This window comes from Aristolochia californica, unplaced genomic scaffold (assembly GCF_029961685.1).
Source record: "Aristolochia californica isolate CCGP_79_NKW_82.1479 unplaced genomic scaffold, dmAriCali1.0.hap1 SCAF_1, whole genome shotgun sequence".
In the NCBI taxonomy this organism is placed as follows: Eukaryota; Viridiplantae; Streptophyta; class Magnoliopsida; order Piperales; family Aristolochiaceae; genus Aristolochia; species Aristolochia californica.
In genome coordinates, this window is record NW_027181770.1 from 35,927,582 (window position 1) to 35,946,735 (window position 19,154).

Here is a 19,154-nt window from a genome sequence, read left to right on the forward strand (position 1 = left end):
TCTACATTTGTGCATTGTGCATTTCCATTTTAGATGTAGTCTTTTTTCTTAAATGAAAATTTTGAGTTTTCGCTCTCCCTTCATCCTGTAACCCAAAAAGGCAAATAGATCCCAACAAAATGAAAATTTTAGAGTTTGTGTATGGAAAAAACTTTAAAAAATAACAAATGTAAGTAAGGAAAATTTATTCACACACGACAATGAACACAAAAGTTTTGTGGTCCAAATTTGGGAAATTCCACTAGTTCAACCCTAACAGCTTGGAATATTATAAGAAAGAGATTTCAGCCACTTATGCTTTAAAATTGATAAGCATTCTTGAAAAATGTTAAAGATGCAAATCACATATGGATACAAATCATTTAAAGAGAATAGCAAACGCTCATTAAATTCTGAAGTGAATGTGCAATGAGATATTTACCTGAGTCAAACAAGCCATTATTTTGCCCATTTACAAAAAGCTGACATAACAATCATAGATGATTGTAAAGTGATTTATCGTGCATAACGGGCTATATTACCCTAAGAATTGGCTTATGGATTGGGAGTCAACACTCAGTTAAAAATCCCCTGCCTCCCCCTTTTCCCGACGATTGCAAAACCTGATATATAAAAACTTAAAAAAGCATACAATCCCTAAAAATTACTGACACTCTTTGGAATTATCTCTCTCAAAATTTGTGAATTTTGCATTTCATTTTAGATGTACTCTTTTTTCTTAAATCAAAACTTTGAGTTTTCGCTCTCGCTTCATCCTGTAAATGTAAAAGGCAATAGATCACAAAAAATTGAAAATTTTAGAGTTTATGTATGGAGAAAATTTAAAACAATAACAAATGTAAGTAAATAAAATTTATTCACACACCACAAATGAAGACAAAAGTTTTGTTGTCATGATTGGGGAAATTCCACTACTTCAACCCTAACAGCTTGGAGTTTTGTAAGAAAGAGATTTCTTCCACACATACCTTAAAAATGGATATGCATGATTGAAACATGTTAAAGATGCAAATCACCTATGGATCCAAACCTTTTAAAGAGAATAAAAAACGCTCATAAAAATTCTCAAGTGAACGTGCGGTGGGATATTTAGCCGAGTCAAACAAGCCATTATTTTGACCATTTACAAAAAGTTGACCCAACAATCATCGATGATTGTAAAGTGATTTATCATGCGTAACGGGCTATATTACCCTAAGAAATGGCTTATGGATTAGGAATCAACACTCAGGTTAAAAATCCACCGCCTCCCCCTTTTCCCGATGATTGCAAAACCAGATATATAAAAAAATAAAAAGAGCTTACAATCCCTAAAAATTATAGACATTCTTTGGAATTATCTCTCTCTACATTTTTGCATTGTTCATTTCCATTTTAGATGTAATCTTTTTTCTTAAATTAAAACATTGAGTTTTCGCTCTCCCTTCATTCTGTAAACCAAAAAGGTAAATAGATCACCAGAAAATGAAAATTTTAGAGTTTATTTCTGGAAAAAATTTAAAACAATAACAAATTATGTAAAGAAAGTTTATTCACACACCACAAATGAACACAAAAAGTTTTGTTGTCCAAGTTTGGGAAATTCCACTAGTTCAACCCTTACAGCTTGGAATTTTATAACAACGACATTTCTACCACACATGCTTTAAAAATGGATATGCATGCTTTTAACATGTTAAAGATGAAAATTACCTATGGATCCAAACATTTGAAAGAGAATAACAAACGCTCATTAAATTCTCAAGTGAACCTGCGGTGGGATATTTACCCGAGTCGTACAAGCCATTATTTGGCCCTTTTACAAAAAGCTGACCTAACAATCATAGAAGATTGTACAGTGATTTATCGTGTGTAACGAGCTATAGTACCCTAGGAAGTTGATTACGGATAGGGAGTCAACACTCAGTTAAAAATCCCCCGCATCCCCCTTTTCCCGACGATAGCAAAACCTCATATATAAAAACTAAAAAGAGCTTATAATCCCTAAAAATTTCAGACACTCTTGGGAATTATCTCTCTCTACATTGTTGCATTGTGAATTTCCATTTTAAATGTAGTATTTTTTCTTAAATCAAAACATTGAGTTTTCTCTTTCCCTTAATCCCTTAACGAAAAAGGCAAATAGATCACAACAAAATGAAAATTTTAGAGTTTATGTATCAAAAAAATTTAAAACAATAACAAATGTAAGTAAAGAGAATTTATTCAGACACCACCAATGAACACAAAAGTTTTGTTGTCCAAGTTTGTGAAATTCCACTAGATCAACCCTAACAGCTTGGAATTTTATAAGAAAGAGATTTCTTCCAAACATGCTTTAAAAATGGATATGGATGCTTGTAACATGTTCAAGATGCAAATCACATATGGATCCAAACCTTTTAAAGAGAATAACAAAATCTTATTAAATTCTCAAGTGAACGTGCGGTGGGATATATACCTGAGTCAAACAAGCCATTATTTTGCCCATTTACAACAAGCTGACCAAACAATCATAGATGATTGTAAAGTGATTTATCATGCGTAATGGGCTATATTACCCTAAGAAATGGCTTATGGATTGCGAGTCAATACTCAGTTAAAAATCCCCTTCCTCCACCTTTTCCCGACTATTGCAAAACCTGATATATAAAAACTAAAAAGAGCTTACAATCCCTAAAAATTACAGACACTCTTTGGAATTATTTCCCTCTACATTTGTGCATTGTAAATTTCCATTTTAGATGTCCTCTTTCTTCTTAAATCAAAACTTTGCGTTTTCACACTCCCTTCATTCCGTAAACAAAAAATGCAAATTGATCACAACAAATTGAAAATTTTAGACATTATGTGAGGAAAAAATTTAAAACAATAACAACTGTTGGTAAAGAAAATTTATTCACACCACTAATGAATACAAATGTTTTGTTGTCCAAGTTTTGGAAATTCCACTAGTTCAACCCTAACAGCTTGGAATTTTATAAGAAAGAGATTTCTACCCCACATGCTTTAAAAATGGATATGCATGCTTGAAACATGTTAAAGATGCAAATCACCAATGGATCCAAACTTTTTAAAGAGAATAACAAATGCTCATTAAATTCTCATGTCAACGTGTGGTGGGATATTTACCCGAGTCCAACAACCCATTATTTTGCCCGTTTACAAAAAGTTGACCTAACAATCATAGATTATTGCAAAGTGATTTATCATGCGTAACGGGCTATATTACCCTATGAAATGGCTTACAGATTCGGAGTCAACACTCAGTTAAAAATCCCCTACCATCCCCTTTTCCCGACGATTGCAAAACCCTAAAATTACAAAATAAAAAGAGCTTAAAATCCCAAAAAAAATATGGACACTCTTTGGAATTCTCTCTCTCTACATTTTTGGATTGTGCATTTGAATTTTAGATGTACTCTTTTTACTTAAATCAAAACTTTGAGTTTTTCGCTCTCCCTAAATCCCATAATCCAAAAAAGCAAATAGATCACAACAAAATGAAAATTTTAGAGTTTATGTATGGAAAAATTTTGAAAAATTAACAAATGTAAGTAAAGAAAATTTATTCACACACCACAAATGAACACAAAAGCTTTGTTGTTCAAGTTTAGGAAATTCCACTTGTTCAACCCTAATAGCTTGGAAGTTTATAAGAAAGAGATTTCTTCCACATATGCTTTAAAAATGGATATGCATGCTTGAAACATGTTAAAGATTCAAATCCAATATGGATCCAAACCTTTTAAAGAGATTAACAAACGCTCATTAAATTCTCTAGTGAACGTGCGGTGGGATAATTACCGGAATCAAACAAGCCATTATTTTACCCATTTAAAAAATGTTGACTTAAAAATCATAGATGATTATAAAGTGATTTATCTTGTGTAACGGGCTATAGTACCCTTACAAAAGGCTTATGGATTGGGAGCAACACGAAGTTAAAAATCCCCTGCCTCCCCTTTTTCCCGACGATTGTAAAGCCTGATATATAAAAAATAAAAAGAGTGTACAATCCCTAAAAATTACATACACTCTTTTGAATTATCTCTCTGTACATTTGTGCATTGTGCATTTCCATTTTAGATGTACTCTTTTTTATTAAATCAAAACTTTGAGTTTTCACTCTCCCTTTATCCCGTAAACAAAAAAGGCAAATAAATCACAACAAAATAAAAATTTTAGAGTTTATGTATGGAAAAAATTTAAAACAATAACAAATTTATGTAAGGAAAATTTATTCGCACACCACAAATGAACACAAAATTTTTGTTGTCCAAGTTTGGGTAATTCCTCTAGCTCAACCCTAACAGCTTGGAATTTTATAAGAAAGAGATTTCTTCCACATGAGCTTTAAAAAGGGATACGCATGCTTGAAACATGTTAAAGATGCAAATCACATATGGATCCAAACCTTTTAAAAATAATAACAAACGCATATTAAATTCTCAAGTGAACGTGCGGTGGGATATTTACAGGAGTCAAACAAGCCATTATTTTTCCCTTTAACAAAAAGCAGACCTAACCATCATAGATGATTTTAAAGTGATTTATCATGCGTAATGGGCTATATTACCCTAAGAAATGGCTTATGGATTGGAGTCAACACTTAGTTAAAAATCCCCGGACTCCCCCTTTTCCTGACGATTGCAAAGCCTGATATATAAACACTAAAAAGAGCTTACATTTCCTAAAAATTGCAAACACACTTTGGAATTATCTCTCTCTACATTTGTGCATTGTCCATTTCTATTTTAGATTTACTCTTTTTTATTAAATCAAAACTTTGTGTTTTCGCGCTCCCTTCATGCGGTAAACGAAAAAGGCAAAGAGATCACAGCAAAATGAAAATTTAAGAGTTTAAGTGTGGAAAAAATTTAAAACAATACCAAATGTAAGAAAAGAAAATTTAGTCGCACACCACAAATGAACACAAAAGTGTTGTTTTCCAAGTTTGGAAAATTCCACTAGTTCAACCCTAACAACTTGGAATTTTATAAGATAGAGATTTCTTCCACACTTGCGTTAAAAATGGATATGCATGCTTGAAACATGTTAAAGATGCAAATCACCTTTGGATCCAAACCTTTTAAAGAGAATAACAAACGCTCATTAAATTCTCAAGTGAACGTGCGGTGGGATATTTACCCGAGTCAAACAAGCAATTATTTTACCCTTTCACAAAAAGCTGACCTAACAATCACAGATGATTGTACAATCATTTATCGTGCGTAATGGGCTATAGTACCCTAAGAAATAGCTTACGGATTGGGAGTCAACACTCAGTTTCAAATCCCCACCTCCCCCTTTTCCCAACGATTGTAAAACCTGATATATAAAAACTAAAAAAAGCTTAGAATCCCTAAAAATTACAGACATGCTTTTGAATTATCTCTCTCTACATTGTTGAATTGTGCATTTCCATTTTAAATGTACAATTTTTTCTTAAATCAAAACTTTGAGTTTTCTCTTTCCCTTAATCCCTTAACCAAAAAGGCAAATAGATCACAACAAAATGAAATTTTTGGAGTTTATGTATGGAAAAAATTTAAAACAATAACAAATGTAAGTAAAGAGAATTTATTCATAGAACATGAATGAACACAAAAGTTTTGTTGTCCAAGTTTGTGAAATTCCACTAGATCAGCCCTAACAGCTTGGAATTTTATAAGAAAGAGATTTCTTCCAAATAAGCTTTAAAAATGGATATGCATGCTTGAAACAGCTTAAAGATGCAAATAATCTATGGATGCAAACCTTTTAAAGAGAATCACAAACGCTCATTAAATTTTCAAGCGAATGAACGTGAGGTGGGATATTTCCCCTAGTCACACAAGCCATTATTTTGCCCTTTTACAAAAAGCTGACCTAACAATCATAGATGATTGTACAATGATTTATCGTGCGTAACAGGCTATTTTACCCTAAGAAATGGCTTACGGATTGGGAGTCAACACTTAGTTAAAAATCCCCCACCTCCCCCTTTTCCCGACGATTGCAAAACCTGATATATAAAAACTAAAAAGAGTTTACAATCCCTAAAAATTACAGACACTGTGATGAATTATCTCTTTCTACATTTGTGCATTGTGAATTTCCATTTTATTCGTACTATTTTTTCTTAATTCAAATGTTTGAGTTTTCGCTCTCTCTTCATCCTGTAAACCAAAAAGGCAAATAGATCACAACAAAATGAAAATTTTAGAGTTAATGTATGGAAAAAATTTAAAACAATAACAAATGTAGAAAAAAAAAATTTATTCACACACCACAAATGAACAAAAAAGTTTTGTTGTTAGGGTTTGGGAAATTTCACTAGTTCAACCTGAATAGCTTGGAGTTTTATAAGAAAGAGATTTCTTCCCACATGCTTTAAAAATTTATATGCATGCTTGAAACTTCATAAAGATGCAAATCACCTTTGGATCCAAACCTTTTAAAGAGAATAGCAAATGCTCATTAAATTCTCAAGTGAATGTGCGGTGGGATATTTGCCTGAGTCAAACAAGCCATTATTTTGCCCATTTATAAAAAGTTGACCTAACAATCATAGATGATTGTAATGTGATTTATCTTACTTAATGGGTTATATTACCCTAAGAAATGCCTTATGGATTGGGAGTCAACACTTAGTTAAAAATCCCCCATCTCCCCCTTTTCCCGATGATTGCAAAACCTGATATATAGAAATTAGAAAGATTTACAATCCCTAAAAATTACAGACACTCTTTGGAATTATTTCTTTCTACATTTGTGTATTGTGCATTTCAATTTTATATGTACTCTTTTTTCTTAATTCAAAACTTTGATTTTTCTCTCTCCCTTCATCCCGTAAACAAAAAACGCAAATAGATCACAACAAAATAAAAAATTTAGAGTTTATGTATGGAAAAATTTTTTAAAAATAACAAATGTAAGTAAATAAAATTTATTCACACACCAAAAATGAACACAAAAGTTTTTTTATCCAAGTTTGGGAAATTCCACTAGTTCAACCCTAACAACTTGGAATTTTATAAGATAGAGATTTCTTCCACATAAGCTTTAAAAATGGATATACCTTCTTGAAACATGTTAAATATGCAAATCACATATGGATCTAAACCTTTTAAAGAGAATAACAAAAGCTCTTTAAATTCTCAAGTGAACATTTGTGGGATATTTACATGAGTCAAAAAAGCCATTATTTTGCCCATTTACAAAAAGCTGACCTAACAATCACTGATGATTGTAAAGTGATTTATCATACGTAACGGGCTATATTACCCTAAGAAATGGCTTATGGATTGGGATTCAACACTTAGTTAAAAATCCTCTGTCTCCCCCTTTTCCAGACGATTCCAAAACCTGATATATAGAAACTAAAAAGAGTTTACAATCCCTAAAAATTACAGACACTCTTAGGAATTTTTTCTATCTACATTTGTGTATTGTACATTTCCATTTTATATGTACTCTTTTTTCTTAATTCAAAACTTTGAGTTTTCTCTCTCCCTTCATCCCGTAAACCAAAAAATGCAAATAGATCACAACAAAATGAAAATTTTAGAATTTATGATTGGAAAAAATTTAAAACAATAACAAAAGTAAGTAAATAAAATTTAATCACACACCACAAATGAACACAAAAGTTTTATTGTCCAAGTTTGGGAAATTCCACTAGTTCAACCATAACAGCTTAGAATTTTATAAGATAGAGATTTCTTTCACATAAGCTTTAAAAATAGATATGCCTTCTTGAAACATGTTAAATAGAGGGCCTGTCCTGTTCGATGGAAAAGCTGGGTCTAGTGTTTGTGATCACTAGTTTTCCTTCTATCTCCTTTATGGTTTTTCGAGAGAGAGGAAGGTGTCTGGGTGCCAAAGGTTGAACTACCCATTCTGTTGGCCATGTTAACTCTCTTGGGTCGAGTTCTTCAATGGTCAAGTTTTCAGAATAACCAATGTTTTTGGCTAATTCTGTGAGTTTCTTTGAATCTTTAACTGGAACCTTTCCAGTGTTGATTCCTCGGCCTACTATGCATACAAGTATGCGCATAACTCTTCTTCCTAGTTGAATTCCATTTTTCGACCAGTTGTCTGTATAGATTTTTAGGGACAAGGTATCTTGGATGTGCTTGTCTTCTAAATCTATTTGTAGATTGGGCCATGTTGTAAAGGATACTGGGCCTAATCCTAAATTTTCTCTAACTCCTCCGAGTAGGGCTTTTTCAAAATTATTCTTCACAGAGTTATCTACTATAGCTGCTATGATTGATTCGTATTAAGGGGTCTAATCCTATACGAACTAGTCCATAATGGACATATTTGAATCTTTTTAGCTTAGCTAAGTCAGATTCACTTAATAATCTGTAGCAGAAAGTACCTGAGTCGGTATCCTGTATTTCTACAGATAGTTCCTTCTGGAAGACGAAGGATTTCTTTTGGAATTCAATCCAATCTTTGTTGTAGACTTCAGTTATCCGAGGGATACTTATTGTCCACTTTTGTCCATCCTGCATCAGATTAGGATGTTCATCGTATTCTCCCTGTGTTTCATGCTGTATATGAACACTATTTTGGAGAGAAGTACATTCTATTCCTAATTTTAGATGGATCTAAACCTTTTAAAGAGAATAACAAAAGCTCGTTAAATTCTCAAGTGAACATGCTTGGGATATTTACACGAGTCAAACTAGCCATTATTTTGCCCATTTATAAAAACCTAACCTAAATATCACAAATGAATGTAAAGTGATTTATCGTACGTAACCGGCTATATTACCCTAAGAAATGGCTTATGGATTGGGATTCAACACTCAGTTAAAAATCCTTTGCCTCCCATTTTTCCCGTCGATTGCAAAACCTGATATATAAAAACTAAAAAGAGCTTACAATCCCTAAAAATTACAAACACTCTTTGGAAATATCTCTCTCTAAATTTGTGCATTTTCCATTTCAATTTAGATGTACTCTTTTTTCTTAAATCAAAACTTTGAGTTTTCACGCTCCCTTCTTGCCGTAAACGAAAAAGGCAAATTGATCACAACAAAAAGAAAATTTTAGAGTTTATGTGTGGAAAAAATTTAAAACAATAACAAATGTAAGTAAAGAAAATTTATTCACACACCACCAACGAACACAAAATTTTTGTTGTCCAAGTTTGGGAAATTCCACTAGTTCAACCCTAACAGCTTGGAATTTTATAAGAAAGAGATTTCTTCGACACATGCTTTAAAAATGGATATGCATGCTTGAAACATGTTAAAGAAGCAAATCACCTATGGATCGAAACATTTTAAAGAGAAGAACAAACGCTCATTAAATTCTCAAGTGAACGTGCGGTGGGATATTTACCCGAGTCAAACAAGCCATTATTTTGTCCTATACAAAAAGTTGACCTAATAATCATAGATGATTGTACAGGGATTTATCGTGCAAAACGGGCTATATTACCCTAAGAATTGGCTTATGGATTTGGAGTAAATACACAGTTAAAAATCCCCCACCTCCCCCTTTTCCTGACGATTGCAAAACCTGATATATAAAAACTTAAAAAAGTTTACAATCCCTAAAAATTACAGACACTCTTTGAAATTATCTCTCTCTAAATTTGTGCATTATGGATTTCATTTCAGATGTACTCTTTTTTCTTCAATCAAAAATTTGAGTTTTCGCTCTCCCTTCATCCTATAAACCAAAAAGGCACCACAAATGGAGACAAAAGTTTTGTTATCATGGTTTGGGAAATTCCACTAGTTGAATCCAAACAACTTGGAGTTTTCTAAGAAAGAGATTTCTTCCACACAAACTTTAAAAATGGATATGCATGCTTGAAGCATGTTAAAGATGCAAATCACCTATGGATCCAAACCTTTTAAAGATAATAACAAACGCTCATTAAATACTCAAGTGAACGTGTGGTGGGATATTTAGCCTAGTCAAACAAGCCATTATTTTGACCATTTACAAGTAGTTGACTTAACAACCATTGATGATTGTAAATTGATTTATCATGCGTAAGGGCTATATTACCCTAAGAAATGGCTTATGGATTGGGAATCAACACTCAGGTTAAAAATCCACCGCCTCCCCCATTTCCCGACGATTGCAAAACCAAATATCTAAAAACTAAAAAAAGCTTACAATCCCTAAAAATTATAGACACTCTTTGGAATTATCTCTCTCTACATTTGTGCATTGTGCATTTCCATTGTAGATGTGCTCTTTTTTCTTAAATCAAAACATTGAGTTTTCGCTCTCCCTTCATCTTGTAAACCAAAAAGGCAAATAGATCACAACAAAATATAAATTTTAGAGTTTATGTTTGGAAAAAATTTAGAACAATAACAAATGTAAATAAAGAAAATTTATTCACACACCACAAATGAGCACAAAAGTTTTGTTGTCCAAGTTTTGGAAATTCCACTACTTCAACCCTAAGAGCTGTGAATTTTATAAGAAATTCATTTCTTCCACACATGCTTTAAAAATGGATATGCATGCTTGTAACATGTTAAAGATGCAAATCTCCAATGGATCCAAACCTTTGAAAGAGAATAACAAACGCTCGTTAAATTATCAAGTGAACGTGCGGTGGGATATTTACCCGAGTCAAACAAGCCATTATTTTGCCCTTTTACAAAAGCTGAACTAACAATTGATGTAAAATTTAGTTACATCGGCTTTAATACCTCTCAAGCGTACGAATCGTTCATGTAATCTAGTAGTAAGCGAGGGTCATATCTACAGGGAGGATTGAATTCTGAGTATTCTTCAGTCAACTAGCCTAACCAAATATGATGAATTAATCTGAACTAAACACTAATTATATCCTAAATTATCAAGCAATAATCTAATTAACTACTTGCACAACAGGAAACGTCAACTCTGGATTTTACCGTGATTCATGCCTCTCGAGCGCCACGTAACCACGAATCCGGAGTCTCAATCCTTGAGTCTAGCCCCTCTCGGGCGCCTAGAGTGAATGACAAAGAGAGGATTAGAATAGAATGCAGAGAATCAATTTCCTATTGTGATGATGCTAAAATTATCAACTCTCGATTTTACCATCATTCATGCCTCTCTCGAATGCCACGTAATCACGAATCCGATTTCTCAATCCTTGTGTCTAGCCACTCTCAGGCGCATAGAGTGAAAGACAGAAATCAGATTAAAATACCAAAATCCAACCTCAATTATAATCCTTCCCTAATTAGCTAATTTAATCAAATATCCAGAAAGCAAATCTTAAATAAATATTAATTATCAAATCAGATTCAATTAACATTCAAAACCTAAGTTCAAACCATATAAAAACTAAATTCAATAATGACGAATTACTCCCCTTCTTCCTCCTCTCGCTCGGGCAGCAACTCGTTCTCATAGGTGCTGCAATTTCCCGAAATCAATGACTTCGGGTTGGCAAGAGTGAGTGGCCGGAGGTAGAGAGGACGCCGGCGACGACGGTTAGAAGCCGACGGATGGAGGTAACGTCCGGCGAAGAGCGAAACAGAGCTGATGTTCTCTAACTGGCTCTCTCGAGTCTCGGTTGGAGTCGGAATGGCTCCGGGACTGGTCGGAAGATGTGATAGACGCCGGAGGATGGTTGGAAAGCGGGATTGGCACCAGAGAAGCCCTCTCGGATCACTTCTCGGCCTGGCGAGCGATGACTGTCGAACTCACCTCGACGGAGACTCTCTCGAGTTCTCCTCGGGTTTGTTCTCGGTTACTGGACGGCGGTGGATGATGGTGGACGACGGTGGACGATGGTGGCACGGCAAAAGGTATTGGCCGGCGAACGACGGTGGGGAACTCCTCTCGGGTCCTCCCCTGTTTCCGGTCAAAAACCTCTGTTTTGGTCTCCGTTTCTGTTTTCTCTTCACGCTGCCTTCGACCCTCTTCATTCGACGCTTCCCTTTGCTTTAAATATGATTTTTCTTATTTTAAAATGATTTTCCCTAGAAATTACCTCCATTTCTCTAAGGGCATTTTGGTAAATATCTTCTTCTCCACCCAAATTCTCCTGAAATTTCATAATTAAATCTATAAAAAGTATTTCAGGAAGAAATAAACGTTAAAAACAATGAAATATAATTCAGGAGAGAAAAATATGCAATATTGACAGTGATTAATGCCAAATTCAATAAATGCTCATTTCATTTGAAACCCGACAAATAACCACCTATAACACAATTATAAAGGTTATTCTATCATAATTAACCTAGTTCTCATGTCAGAATATGACATCTATCACACCCCCAAACCTAAATCTTTGCTAGTCCCTAGCAAAACAACAATCGAACCAAAATTAAGCCTAGGAAAACAAAATGCCACTTTCGTAGGGAGCACGATTGCATTTAGTGCATGCAACAAGCCGTTAAACCCCTACTCTGCAGTAGTGGACGAGTTATGTCTCGTGAGGGTTTGCATGGAATTTACCCACAAAATTCATCTAAATCAATAATATAAAAAGAAAAACTGAAGAAAATTTACTCCTCATTAGTATATGACTAACACTTAGTATCGTAAAATATCTGAAAATCATATGAGATCTTGCGAAATTTGAAAACCTGTGTAAAATATAGCCTATTATCAATCCAAATACACTCATTGTTAGTCCACCTGAACCAATGTGACCTATAAGCTATTACTTCAACAGAACAAAGAGGCAACAAATAACAATAAAATCCTGGTCACATCACAATTAAGAGAAAATAGTAGAGTAAGCCTATTGTCTGACAATCTCACAAAAGAAATATACTAATTTCAATCTTGACCTGCAACTTCTTTCAAATTACAATTCATCATCAAAGCTAAGGAAACTCATTGCTTCGAGATTTAAAACCACTTTACGCTATTACCAGCGCACTTTTGATATTACCAGCGTAATTTTTTTCTTCACTTAATACTTTTGGTATTACCACCATATTGTATTCGTCTTCACTGCACATGCACTTATTTTTAAGTAACCGACTGTTCCGGTGCATGTCCCTGGGTTTGCCAGGCTGTTTCTGAAGTTATCTGTCATTTGCAAGCAAGAGCATTTCCATTCGCATTCATACATTACAACAAGGAATTTCACTGAGGTATAAAAAGGATTGAGTTCAAACAGGCATACAAGACTATTCAGACTAACATAGATCAACACTAGATTTACATGTTCTCTTTTGCAACTAAGTTCCAAGTCTAATGCAATAGTAAGTTATCCCACTGAATTCTCATGGATCACAACAAATGATATCAGATTTCTAATAGGCATATTCTACACAGTTTTACGATCATTTTTGAAACACATTTGAGCAACTTATTTTAACTCTACTAATGTTAACCACATACTAAGAGGAATAATTTGAAAACCACGAACAAAAATCGAAAGAAAATTATTGCTAAGACATAAAAGAGTCGTTCCCCCCCCCCCCCCCCCCCCCCCCCCCCCCCCCAAACCTAAACCTGACATTGTCCTCAATGGGGAAAAGTTAAAAAACTACAACGATTATAGAAAAAAAAGAATAATAAAGACCCCCAGGAATGATACATAGTCTCCCTCGAAGAAGGTTTACTCGTATCAGCCATACCCGTAGGTAATCATCCGTAGATGAAACCGCTATCCCACATCACACTTTGAAGAAATCTCCGTGTGACTGGCCACTGAACGCAGCAGGAATCACGCGCCGAACACAAGTACTTAAGTTACTCACCATAAGGTTTTCATTCAATACTTCAAGATCGAACTGGTCAATCCCAAAACTGTTGTTTGAGTACAGACCTCTCAAACTGGGGACCAAAAGTCTGGTCATTGACTACCGGAACCATTTATGCTCTCAGCCGGCAAGAGAGTATGAATAAACCAAAAAAAATAAAATAAAAATAAAACTGTAATGTACAAAGGGATAGAAACGTGGGGATTGCCCACAATGTGCTAAGTTTATAGTCGTAAGCAAGACTCTGACGCATTCAAGATGAAATGACAGGTTCCTCCAATAAAATCACCATCACCTCCTCCGGTGTGGGGACATTCTCAAGATACGGTTTGAGCCTCTGACCGTTAACTTTGAAGATCGACCCGTCTCCGTGATTACGGATCTCAATAGCGCCATGAGGAAACACCTATGTAACTTCAAATGGACCGGACCACCTGGATCTTAGCTTCCCTGGAAACAAATGCAATCGTGAGTTATAAAGTAAAACATTCTGCCCAACAGTAAAAGACTTGCGAAAAATAGATTTATCATGTAAAAGCTTTGTTCGCTCCTTATACAGTTTGGCATTCTCATAAGCATCATGACGTATCTCCTCCAACTCATTCAATTGCAACTTTCTCTCCTCACCCGCTTTAGTTAAATCAAAATTTAAAGCCTTAATGGCCCAATAAGCTCTATGCTCAAGCTCAACAGGTAGATGACATGCTTTGCCGAACACTAGGCGAAATGGAGACATCCCAATAGGAGTCTTATAAGCGGTTCGATAGGCCCATAAAGCATCGTCCAATCGAGTGGACCAATCTTTCCTATCAAAGCGAACCGACTTCTCCAAAATCTGTTTGATCTCCCTATTAGAGATTTCCACTTGACCACAAGTTTGCGGGTGGTACGGAGTGGACACCCGATGAGTGATGGAATATTTCTTCAATAAGGTCTCAAATGCTCTGTTACAAAAATGAGATCCCCCATCACTGATGATCTCTCTCGGGGTACCAAATCGATTAAAGATATTTTCTTTTAAAAAATTTACCACCACTTTGTGATCGTTTGTCTTACATGATATAGCTTCAATCCATTTAGAGACATATTCAACAGCAACAAGGATGTATTGATAGCCGAACGAGACAAGAAAAGGACCCATGAAGTCAATACCCCACACATCAAACAATTCAACAATAAGAATGGGGTTAAGAGGCATCATGTTTTTCCTAGACAAACAACCAGTTCATTGGCATTTATCACACACCTGACAAAACTCATGGGCATCTCTAAATAATGAAGGCCAATAGAAACCACATTGCAAGACTTTAGCCGTTGTCTTTCTAGCACCAAAATGTCCACCACATGCGTGGGAATGACAAAATTCAAGAATGTTGGCAAAGTCTTGCTCATGTACACAACGCCTAATGACTTGGTCAGAACACACCTTGACCATATAAGGGTCATCCCAAAAAAAATGTTTGACCATGGAAAAGAATTTCAACCTATCTTGTTTACTCCAATAATCAGGAATCTTATGAGTTACAAGATAGTTGACTATGTCAGCAAACCAAGGCAACTGGGATACTTGGAGAAGTTGTTCATCAGGGAAGGAATCATTTAAAGGAAGGAATCCTTCCTGAGGTACTACACAAATCCTAGATAGATGATCAGCAACAACATTCTCACAACCCTTCTTATCTCGAATCTCAAGGTCAAATTCTTGCAATTGCTTGATCCATCTAATCAAGCGAGGTTTAGTGTCCTTGATGGATAATAAGTACTTCAAAGCAGAATGATCAGTGAACACTATAACCTTTGACCCTAACAGATATGATCTGAATTTGTTCAAGACACACACAACAGCTAGCAACTCCTTCTCAGTGGCAGTGTAATTCAATTGAGCATCATGAAGAGTTCGGCTAGCATATTGAATGACACAGGGCATTTTATCCGTCTTTTGCCCCAAAACAGCCCCCAATGCATAGTCAGAGGCATCACACATCAACTCAAAAGGCAAAGAACAAATAAGGGGTTGGACAATGGGTGCAGTGGACAAACATTTCTTCAGTGTTTCAAAAGCATGAATACATGCATCATCAAAGGCGAAAGTAACATCTTGAGCAAGTAAATTCGTCAAAGGACGATAAATTTTGCTAAAGTCTTTAATGCAATGCCTATAGAACCTAGCATGGCCAAGGAAAGAACGCACCCCCTTCACAGAAGTAGGTGGTGGCAGATTGGCAATTAGGTCAACCTTGGCTTTGTCCACTTCTACACCCCGCTCAGACACTACATGTCCTAAAACAATTCCTTCTTTCACCATGAAGTGGCATTTTTCCCAATTCAAGACTAAATTGGACTTAATGCAACGGGACAATAAGAGTGAAAGATTGTGAAGACATGTATCAAAACTAGAGCCAAACACAGAAAATTCATCCATAAAGACCTCTAAAAATTCACCAATCATGTCAGAAAAGATACTCATCATGCACCGTTGGAAAGTGGTTGGCGCATTGCATAAACCAAAAGGCATGCGTCTGTAAGCATAGGTGCCAAACGGACACGTGAATGTGGTCTTTTCCTGGTCTTCTGGAGCAATGGGAATTTGATTGTAGCCAGAGTATCCATCTAAGAAGCAATAAAAATTGTGGCCGGCCAATCGCTCTAGTTCCTGATCAATGAAAGGTAGTGGGAAGTGATCCTTCTTAGTGGCGGAATTAAGTTTTCTATAGTCAATGCAGACACGCCACTTGGTGGTAGTTCTTGTGGGAATCAATTCACCACTCTCATTTTTCATTATCGTTATCCCCCCTTTCTTAGGGACAATTTGAATTGGACTCACCCAGGTGCTATCGAAAATAGGGTAAATGATTCCTGTCACAAGCAACCTGATGACTTCTTCTCTCACAACCTCCAGCATATGGGAATTTAACCTATGTTGCATCTCACGTGAGGCTTTAGTCCCCTCCTCCAAATGAATACGATGCATGCATATGGAGGGGCTAATCCCTTTTAAGGCATCAAGAGTCCACCCCAATGCCTCTCTGTGTGCTTGTAAAACTTCAGTCAATTGTTCCTCCTGCTCAGTACTCAAATAAGAGGAAATAATGACTGGTAATGAGTTCATGGGTCCCAAGAACGCATACTTCAATGTGGGAGGAAGTGGCTTAAGGTCTAGCTTGGAAGTTTCAAGAGGTTTGTCCAAGTCAAGAGGAAGATCTTGTGGATGTTCAGTTGTGATAACCTCATAAGCTTCCTCCAACAGAGGTACAAAATTGAGTAAAGAATTAACCTCTTGGAAATATGTTTCCTCATTAAAATAGTCCATGTCTAAAGATGTTATGCAAGACTCAAAAGATTCAAGAGTGGATTCATTATCAAGCATAACAATTTCTATATTAAATGCAGGACTCAGATCATCAGACTTAAGTGGGTGGTGCCCGGCATTAAATACATTCAATGAGACCTTAAAATTTCCAAAAGACAACTCCAACTCACCACTTTTACAATGAATGATAGCATTAGATGTGGCTAAGAAGGGACGTCCTAGGATGACAGGAATTTGGTTGGTCACATTGACTACTGGTTGTGTATCAAGAACAATCAAATCAACCGGGAACAGAAATTTGTCCACTTTTATCAAAACATCTTCAACTATTCCTCGTGGTATCTTGACAGAACGGTCAGCTAGTTTAAGTGTGATGGGAGTAGGCTTCAATTCCCCCAAACCTAATTGCTGGTACACAAAGAAAGGAAGAAAATTCACACTTGCCCCTAAGTCAAGAAGAGCTCTCTGGATGGTATGTTCACCAATGACACATGAAATTGTGGGACTTCCTGGATCTTTAACTTTAGGAGGAGTGTTATGCTTCAGAATTGAGCTTACATTCTCAGTAAGAAAGACCTTTTTGTTAACATGTTGTTTTCTCTTCTGTGTACAAAGGTCTTTCAAAAATCGGGCATAGGCAGGCACTTGCCTAATAGCATCAAGAAGTGGAATGTTAAGGTGAACCTTACTAAACAGTTCCAACGTTTCATGCGTGCTATCTCCTTTCCTAGGTGGGCCCGATAACCTCTGCGGATAAGGAGCTAATGGGACTTGGTTAGGGATCTGCTTGGCTGTTGGTGGAGAACTTGGAGGTTCTTCACTCAATGATGTGTCCCCATTGTCATCCTTTGACTCCTTACACTTAGTGGTCCCTACCCCATTGTTCAACTCACGACCACTCCTAAGGGTGGTTATGGCTTTGGCTTGCTCATGGTGGGGTTTGGAACTCAACTCACCCTCATGTGTGCTTTTGGGGTTAGGAATGGTTTGACTCGAGAGTCTATTTTGTGCTTGTTCACTCATGTGGCTGGCCAACTGACTCACTTGCATTTCAAGTTTAGCAATGGAGGACTATGTATTCTGCATGAATAATTGAAGTGTATCCTCAAGTGAAGGTTTTTGTGGAATCAATGGTTGTTGAGTGAAGTGTGGGCGCGGAGCTTGGGGTTGAGTAAACCCTGGAGGACCCCCAACCTGTGGGCCCTTGGACCATGAGAAATTTGGGTGCCTATCCCAACCCGGATTATATGTTTCTGAAAAAGGATCATTCCGGCTCGGTCTTTGAAAATTTTGGACTGCATTCAAGTCCTCAATGAGCTCTGGGTAGGATGAACTAGATGGACACATTTGTGTGGGATGAGATGAACCAGAGCATATGGCACAAACAGTAGATGGGTTAGGAGAAGGTGAACTCTTGGACACCATAAGGGCATCAATTTTTCTAGTCAATCCTTCAATCTTGGCCATGAGCATGGGTGTTTCACTAACCTCGTAAAGACCCCCTCTTTTGGCTTCGTGGGATCTCCTATCAACATTAAATGATGAACCCCATTACTGAGATTGATCACTCAACGTTTCAAAGAAGTCCCACACCTCACTAGCACTCTTACCCATCAAACTCCCACCACTCGTTGCATCTACCATGGATCTAACCTGAGGTGTAAGACCTTGATAAAAGTATTGCACTAAATGCCATTTCTCAAACCCATGATGCGGACACCTACGGATCAAATCCTTCCATTTCTCCCAAGCCTCATAAAAGTGTTCACCCTCCTGCTGCATAAAGTTGGAGATTTCTCTCCTGAGGGCTGTAGTTCTCTGAATGGGAAAGTACTTGGACAAAAATTTCGTGACTAATGTGTCCCATGAAGTAATGCTGCCCACCTCTAAGGAATTAAGCCAAGACTTGGCCTTATCCTTAAGTGAAAATGGAAAAAGTCTTAACCGGATAGAGTCATCTGAGAAATTCTGGAATTTAAAAGTTGCACAAATATCTAAGAATTCCTTGATGTGGTAATATGGGTCCTCCTTCTCCAACCCATAGAATGTAGGGAGGAGTTGGATCACACCCGGTTTCAACTCATAACTGGCGGCAGTAGTGGGTGGCGATATAATGCAAGAAGGTGATGTGAAGTGGGATGGGATAGAATAATCCTCAGGGCTCTACGGTCACCTGCTGC

General features: G+C 36.3%; 1 non-coding gene across 1 annotated transcript; it reads left to right on the plus strand.

The window, feature by feature from the left end:
* The first annotated feature begins 18,676 nt into the window (after positions 1-18,676).
* On the plus strand, positions 18,677-18,783 carry LOC137965175 (small nucleolar RNA R71). The gene has a single exon (XR_011116022.1). It is a non-coding gene; the product is annotated as a small nucleolar RNA R71 (small nucleolar RNA).
* Positions 18,784-19,154: the final 371 nt, after the last annotated feature.